We start from the raw sequence: 9,447 nt of genomic DNA, 5'->3' as shown, positions 1-9,447 counted from the left end.
AGGGTCCAGACCATCAAGGTCTCGGTCACGGGATTACACCTGGAGGAGGTCACGGTTGGTGACTCGGGCGCGAAGCTGTGGTGTGACATCTCCGCGGGCCAGACTCGACCGTTAGTCCCTGCGGACTGGCGCCGACCAGTTTTTGCGGCGGTTCACAATCTTTCCCACCCCGGTAGGAAACCGACCGTGAAGTTTGTGTCGCTGAAGTTTGTGTGGCAGGGGCTTAAGAAGGACGTGAGGTCCTGGGTCGACTCATGCGTGGCCTGTCAACGGGCTAAGGTCCACCGCCATACTAGGGCACCTTTTGAACTTTTTGCGGTTCCTGAGGGGAGGTTTGACCATGTCAATGTCGACCTCGTAGGTCCGCTTCCCCCCTCTCATGGTTTCACCTACCTGTTTACGATGGTGGACAAGACGACCCGCTGGCCCGAGGCCGTTCCCCTCACCTCGACGTCGCGCTTTCATCGGCACGTGGGTGGCGCGCTTCGGGACCAAGTCTGACCTCTCCTCTGACCGCGGTTCTCAGTTCACCTCGGAGCTGTGGAACGCGGTTGCTGTGGGTTTGGGGGTCAAGCTGCACCGCACCACCACATATCACCACCAGGCTAATGGATGTGTGAGCGGTTTCACCGATCCATGAAGGCGTCACTGCCTGCCGGCTTGACAGATGGCAACTGGGTGGATAAGCTCCCGTGAGTTATGCTCGGCCTCAGGTGTGCCCCCAAAGAAGACCTGCAGTCCTCGTTGGTGGAGCTCGTCTAAGGCCAGACGCTGCGGGTCCCCGGGGCATTAATTCCCGCCGCCACTGTGCCCTGTTCTGCGGCCGGGCAGCGCTCCTCCGGGACATTCACGCCCGTCCCCACGTCGCAGCACAGCAACCCAGCTTTCCGGGTGTCCCCTGGATTACGGTCGGCGGATTTCGTTTTTATTCGCCACGACGCCCACCGCGGTCCCCTGCGGCCCCCTTACGACGGTCCATTCAGGGTCATACGACACCGGGTCAAGAGCCTGGTGGTGGACGTTGGTGGCATACCTGAGACTGTGTCCGTCGATCGGATTAAGCCTGCTCACGTGGACGTTTCCAGGCCGTTGGAGTTGGCTCTGCCCCCATGTCGGGGCCGCCCTCCCATGTCCCGCCCCCTTTGGGGATGCCCTCGCCCTCGTTGGCGCCCCTGCTCTCTTTGGGCCCCGCCCTCCTCGGCCCCTGTGGTCCGTACGCGCCGGTGTCGGGTAGTACTTCCTCCCAGGCGTGAGGGTTTTGACAATGGGTGAATTCTGGGGGGGCTTGTGTGGTGATTGACATTATTCACCCACGGACCTATGGGTTGGGGTATTGTTCCGCACGGACATTTGAGTTAGCCGGACTTCCTGTTTACCCCGGTCTTGCTTCCCGGGCTTGAAGTGTTTACATGTGTGTTCAGATGCTAAATAAAAAAGTCTAGCTTGTACCTTTGATGCCCCGCCTCCGACTCCCGTCTCTCGGCACTACAATATACAGATGGAGCGCTCCATTTCAGACGCCTACCCGTGCGGGTCCGTGATCGGCACGGGGTGGGCCCCTGCTGAAAAGGAAAACCCCCCCGCAGGACTTGAAACGCCCCCTTGATAAATACATTTAATTATGATTAAACCAGCTGCAATGGATAATGGATCCACCAGGGGGAGCCGTGATTAAAAAGCTGCCACACTGGAACTCATGTGAAATAAACAGCTGATCTACAGGTATCTGATATAGCGGATATTTGTTAAGATCCATATGTCACGGATAGGATCATATTCTGTGCTAAATAAGAGACATGTAATCATTTACTAAACATCCCCATGTTTTTATTTAACAAAATAATGTTTAATTCACGTTGGCGTAAGTACAAAACCATCGCTATGTTTTTAGATCAGGAAATGCATCCAGGCTCAAACAAACGATTTTCAATCATCATCCTCACGATCATTTAATGTATCATATGTTCGCGAGTTGAAATTAATGCACTAATACGTGTAGTTTAATCCACGTGAGTTTACAACAACAAAAATAATCGCTTTTATATCACATCAAACCGGAGGAAAATGCAGCACGGGTCTCACTACCGATCATCCTAATCCCACGGGCAAACAATAATATGTACAGTGTTAATAGTTTACTGTATTATTAGTGTCTAATATTACTGGGGATTTCGGAATGGTAACCTACTGGATTTTGATTTATTGTATCGGCTTCATATCGCAATATATTCCCGAAGTCTGAAATGCAAAAATATCCCACATTAGGGCAATTCACCCTACATTTAATCATTCATACATAATCATATTTCGTTTCTTTTTAACGAAATAAATGTGGTTTAATCCACATAATTTACTGTGTTAATTGTTTACTGTAGTATTGTGCACATTACTTTTCGCTGCTTGTTGCACCTGGTTAGAAGCTAAACTGCATTTCGTTGTCTCAGTACCTGCAATATGTGCAATAACAATAAAGTTGAATCTAATCTTGAGCAGGAACAAATGTATTTAGGCTACTTAGTACATATCTGACATACACGATTAAACACATTTGTGCATTCTTTAAACCGAGTCAAGCCGAGTCCAGGAGGTGGCGGCACATTAAAGTGTGCACCTGATTGTTTAACTTGAAGGTGCCTGATGACATTTCATCATTCAAACTAAATCATATTTCGTTTATTTTTAACGAAATAAATGTGGTTTAATCCACATGATTTAGGCCTCCGGCGTCTATAGAAAAGAGATCAACTCAGTGAAAGCACCGCCTGCTGACCGATCAGAGCTCAGTGTGCGGAGTTTAAATCTATCAAGTCATATTACAGGAAAAAGGAAATGCAGTTTAAACTGCCGTATGCAGAGAAGACGCCGACGTGTCGCACTTATCATTCATATCACACTGACATCACATCATCAATCAGATCATCGATCTCACATCGATATCACAATATTTCCTTATCTGAGTCAGCTTCTCTAGCCGTATCTGGCCGTGCAACACTTAGTTACATTGTCACATATACTGTATGCAGACGTATTATTTTAAGCAACACATTAAGTTGACTCGTGTTTTAGATGGGGCAGTATCATAAAACTGTTGTATGCTTTCAAACACTCGGTAGTTTATTTTTTAACGAGTTGTTCTGTATTCTCCTTGCAGGTGCAACTATGTGGCTTGTATCCTGGATTATATGTTTAAGTCATCATGGATGTTTAAAGTTCATATTTGTCTAATATTAGTTTACTTTTCATTAATGAAGTATGATGTTGCGCTGTCAGAACACTTGTCCCTGTTTGTGATTGGTCAAATGTAGCTAACCCCGCCCCTTTCACGTGAACGCGCTCTCAGCTGGAGAGAGAAACCCTGGCTTGATTTACCGAGTTGATAACCAGCGCCGTAGGACCGTTTAGCGAGATCGCGTTTGTTAGGGTTAGTTAAGATAACTCAAGCATATCCAGGGTATGTTGAACTGGCTTCGTGGTACAGGGCACAGGTGGCTGCTAGCAGCGCTAATGTCAAAGACATTATATTTTAAACCAGGATGCAGTTACACAAATATTTGGGAAGGCTCAGCCTTCCCTAGCCTACAGCACCGCCGCCCCTGGGCCTACAGTATAGCCCAACCATGTACACCTTCCTTTTTTCCCGTCCAAAGTTTGAATTGGATAAAGGTAATGGTTATCGATGGTGCTTTTATAGCCTATTGTATAATAACTGTGTGATTTATATTGCTTTTCAAATGCATATGGCCACCCATTTACACTGCTCTTCCCGTCAAGAATATGAATAGAACTTAGTTAGATCACTTTACATTTCTGCAAATTAATTTGTAATTACACACGTCTCCCCGTCCCGAAAATGATACATAAAATAAAAAGAGGAAACCATTTTCAAGTTCAGTTTTCAACGTTTTATTTAAAATAACTGACATAACAGACACCATACTGTAGGCCTATCTGCTGCGGAAACCAGGACGAGCTATTTCGGGATCTGTTTTTCGGGGGCTCCTCAGTCTCTCATTTACCCGGCTCCTGATTAGGACACATCCAGGGGATTGTGTTTACAAACATTGACCAGACCGTTCACCAGCCCCCACCCCCCATGTTGCCTATGCTGTCCTGTGTTGCGAACTCTTTGTTTAAAACGAATTGGCCATCGGAATGTGTGGAGGAATTCTCCCAAGGGTCACATTCCACAGCTCTCCCCCCCCCCCCACTCCTATGATCTCCCATCCCCCAGTCTGTAGGTTTGTGTTTGCATATTTCTATCCCGTAATTCATACTGGTCCTCTCACGCACATACATTCTCCTTACAGTATACATACATAGGCTATATGAGTCCGTGTATCTACGGACCATTTGTTTTTCTTTATTAAAAAGTAAACGGAAGAGCGTCTGAGAGGCGTTTTTGCCCTTTTGCTTGTTACCTTACTAAATGGTCTAATGGTCAGTGGAGCGAGGGGGGAGGCCCGCGAAACTCGCGGAAGTGATTTCAAAACAAAAAGCACTCGTTTGCTTGGAACAAAGAAAACGGCCAAGACACACATTGAGTCCAGAAAATGAATGTTATTAAGGGCTGTAAATATAATAAGCCTGTGTCTAAAATTGACAACAGGCTTATTATATTTACAGCCCTTAAGATACACTTTTGTGTTTAACAGCTGACCACTACCATGACATACTTTGTTTTAGTAGATTTCGCATGAGAGCAAAATGTATAAATATGAGCATTAAATTATATGAATATGAGAACAACATGCATGAATGTGTGAGTGACAATATATGAATGTGTGCATTGAAATATGATAATATGAGAGCAAAATGTATGAAAGTGTGAGTGAGAGAAATACGTGTGTGAGAGTGAAAATGTATGTATGTAAAAGGAGAATATATGTGTGTAAGAGTGAAAATATGCTGCATTTTGAATGTCCGATAGTCCACCATTTCCACTGGAAATATCAAACATTTAATAAAAGTGAAAAACAATGAACAAGACTTAACGTATTCATCATAATTAATTATATTTATTTTGTTTGGATGTAGGATTTTTGACTTTGTTTAGAGCAGTGATCTTCTACTATATGAACACTTTTGGACCCAAAATCACAAAAAAAACGTAAAAACAGATTTTGAAAATGATATTATTTTTCATAGGTAACACAAACATACACAACGAAACCATTTAAAAGCTGGAAATATATACATGGGATGTCACTATGATAATGTGAAAGTTTGATTGAGGTAGCATGGGATTTCATTCTGATAAGGCAAAAGTGTTATTATAAATATAATACAAATATATATATATACACATTATGTACAAAAATCAGTTTTTTCTGTCTTTATCTGTGCCACGCTTCAAAGCGGTTTCTGTCAACTACGACACAGAGGGCAACATCACAGGTTCCTCCTCCTCCATGTCAAAAAACAAGCTTAAAGCTTGACTCGCGTTCAGAGTTCTCTTCATCATAGTTGAATCTTCAAAACTCTAAATATATCTAACTATATCTAAATTCTCAATGTTTGTCTGTCACTTTACTTCAATCGCAGTCTCCCGCCGTCCCTCTTCGTCTCTTTTCGTCTCGTTTCGTATCACTCCGTTTACCTGAATACCTCACCCCCTCCCTCCCTGGTAAATACATCCTGTTGAGCAGAATCTACAGTTTCCAGTGTTTTCCGTTTCGTAAAATGATAAAATACGGCGAAGATATTAAAATATGTGCTTCCATTATTCATACTTCTGAAATATATCTGTATTAACTTTATATCATCGTATGTCCGTGTTTATTGGGTCTTTTGCATGAAACAAAGACTGACATATCGTTTCAAGCCAGTACTTTCGACAGAAATACACATATACATCCTGTTGAGCAGGATCTAGTTTCCAGTATTTTCCGTTTCGTAAAATTATAAAATACGGCGAAGAAATTCAAATATGTGCTTCCATTATTCATACTTTTGAAATGTATTAACTTTATTTCATCGTATCTCCGTGTTTACTGGGTCTTTTTGCATGAAACAAAGACTGGGATATAGTTTCAAGCCAGTACTTTCGACAGAAACACACGGCAATGTTGTCCGGACTGTTGTTATTATGCGGCACAGGTCATGTGATCTGATCACGCCGGCGTGACGGTTGACTCCAAAGGGTTAATATTAAATACATATAAGTATTTTTACAACTTGTATTTAGAAATACTCTGTTGTAATTATTGATACATAAATGTGTTCATCCATTCAATGTGGCATCTGCTATAATGGGGTTAATGTATGATATTACTTAATAATAAAATACATTATAATATATGATATGATAATTATATTTTAGTTTTATTTATTTCTTATTTCATAGTTTCTCATTATTATTATTTGTATCGCTCATCTTATTTTTGATTTTATTAATCTGTGTGAATCTGTGCTGTCCTGTTTTTTACCCTGTTGCTGTTTGAACTACTGAATTTCCCCACGGGATTAATAAAGGTCCATCTTATCTTATCTTAATGTATAAGTTGATTTACTTCAATCTACTGTACTGTGTAAAAACACCCCAACAATATTACAAGAAATATACTGCATAAAGCAAACTATATACTTTATTTGATCTAAAATATTGATGTTTTTTCATTATAGTAGCTTGTGAAAACCATACAGTAACAAATAAGTGATTAAATGCAGTATTCAGCAAACACAACTGCAGAGCTGCAAACGTTGCAAACAGACTAAGTTCATCAACACCCAGTTGTCTTTGTGTATTTTGTGAATGAAGCGCCATCTCATGGTTAAATCCTGTAATTGAACAAATGGGGAAATTGGGCAACGCCCTCTAGCAATTTGGCAACACCCCCAGCCACTGGCATCCGCTGGGCTTTTGACTGGGACACACCCATCTGAGTCTGATCTGGAGTGCTTCATCTGTACAGAATATATTATAAATACATGTTGGCAATAATTGATTGATGAGACTTTACATGAATTTATATTAATGTTTGAATTACTTTATGACCTTTGCACTAGTTCCCCTATGCTTTATTAGGGGTGTAACGGTATACGTACCTGTACTAAAATTATTCGGTTCGGTACCGAACGAATATAACGTTAAACGTGAAAAATGTTGATTGTGAACAACTTTTTGGAAGTAATCTCAGGTGCTGCGTCGTAGTATTCAGAGTAATTTGCTCACATTGGGTTCAACGCGTCATAGAGCGACCAAGTCATTTCATTGGACGAGAGGATACTATGAAAGGGATATACGCAAAAAAAAAATGGCGTACGCCAGTTTCTACGCAATGTTTGCGATTTAGAAAATACTAACTTCACGGGAAAACGTGCGGTCCTCCACGCAAACTCTAACCCATGCGTACGCACTAAGCACAAACACGGGAGAGACGAGAAACTGCGACACCGTTGGCAGAAGGAAGAATGGAGAGAAATATGTGGAAATGATACCATGAATAAAATGTTACCTCTCATTTATCATATATGAAGAATTCATTTTCAAACATTGATTAAAGCCAATCTTAAAATGATTTAACAAACGCCTGTTTGAGACTCCTCAGTGCACACAAACACATAACTTGGAGAAATAAATAAATACGGATATGTTATTGAAAACCACCTCGAATATGTTGTGTTAATGTTATGAAATGTTTTCTCATAAATGATGCGGTAAGCAGGAGGACAGAATTACGTCTAAGCTGACGCCGTTTTGCATTTCTATAGGTTGTAGATACGAGCATGGTTTTATATACTATCATGTTCAATCGTGTTTTATGCCGTTTGCTAAGACTTGATAAGTCGCTCGTAAAACACAGGAGGTATGGAAGCTAAGAACACCATATGTGGTAAATTGTACAGCTAATATAACACAACACATTAGTTGTATTTCCTTTAACTGCTGGATATAGGGTTGCTGCGGGGAGGAGGGGGGGGGGGGGTTGAGATGCACAGGCTGCAGTGGAGACGCTGCGCACAGCTGATCGACAGCTGGGACACAAACCACCAAATACAAACAAATAATTCAGATCCAGTCGTCATGACTCCACTCCGGAGGGATTCCCCGATCATTTCTTACAGTCTCTCATCAAGGGAGGGTCTCCTGTCCCCGGTGCAAACACACTGCCTGAGGAAGGTTAGGCTATGTGTATTTATTTTGTCATTAACCTTTTTCGGACCACTTATTTATTTATTTTGGTGACGATCCGACCTCCATGCTGCTACTCTGGTTCAAACTGCATCCACCAAACAATATGATTTATCTCCACCTCCCTACAATAACCAGAATCTGACACGGTGTGAGATGTCTTTTTTAGCTGTTCTGTCGTCATTTCCTGCGATCTTCTTCATAAAGCCAGTCAAAATGAATGATTGGGCGTTTCTTTGACTATGTATAGGCAATATGGGCGTTACGTGAAGCCCGCAAAAGCTGCACCGCATTTTGAATCGATTGGGATTTATAAAAGGGAAACCAGCGTAGGAAGTGCCGTACGCACTTTCCTCGCCGGTACGCAATGTTCGGTGAATCGGAAAATGGTCACAGGGATGCGTTCAAATTGAGTCAGTAATTTGAGGAACTGTCGAAATGGCGAATGCAGATAAAGTTGAGCTGAAAATCCTCCAGCATCATTGAAGTCTCCGGTTTGGGAACATTTTGGTTTCGCAGTTACGTACAAGGATGACGGACAAAGACAGGTGGACCGAACCGAAAGCTGTTTGTCGGCATTGTTCAACTAAAATTGGTTACGCGGCTGGCAATACATCAAACTTGCACACTCATTTGAAAAGGCATCACCCGAACGTGAATATCATATGATATGAATGATATGAATGCAGTACTTTAACTTGTAATGGAGTATTTTCACAGTGTGGTGTTTGTACTTTTACTTCAGCATCTACTACCTGCAGCAAGTGCTGATAAAGGGTCTAAAGCAGAGGTATTTTGAGTGGGGGTGCTGAGGTGCTGTCCGATGTGCTAATTAGGGGGGGGGGTTGACGTTGACATACACCGAACAAAACCACACACACAGTGCATAACAACGGAGTCCAGTGCACGCTATTACGGGCACTATAGAGCATGCACAAAAGCGCAAGTCCACACACACTATTAAAGGTAGGGTAGGGTAAGAATGGAGAAACCAGCTCGAGTGCGCTAGAATTTGAAAATACACAACCGGAAAAAATCTGCCCGTTCCTTCAGACTTCCTTACAGAGCCGGTCCTCCAACACACACGAACGCGCACGTGACCAATGAGGGCACGAGATAAGTTTGTGCACAGATGGAAGGCTGACAGGCAGGTAGGCCATCCAGTTACTTTAGCCGGGCCGGCTCAGATGATTGGTCGTGCTTTTTATAGAACTACAGCTTCCACAGATGACATTTTTGTATGTATTTATTGTCAAAGCATTTAATGTATTCATTGCCATCGGGATGTTAAGAGCATTCCAATGAATAAAAGTGTA

Source organism: Gymnodraco acuticeps, unplaced genomic scaffold (assembly GCF_902827175.1).
Source record: "Gymnodraco acuticeps unplaced genomic scaffold, fGymAcu1.1, whole genome shotgun sequence".
Classification (NCBI taxonomy): domain Eukaryota; kingdom Metazoa; phylum Chordata; class Actinopteri; order Perciformes; family Bathydraconidae; genus Gymnodraco; species Gymnodraco acuticeps.
The sequence above is the reverse complement of the archived record's forward strand: the minus strand, read 5'-3'. Positions refer to the sequence as shown.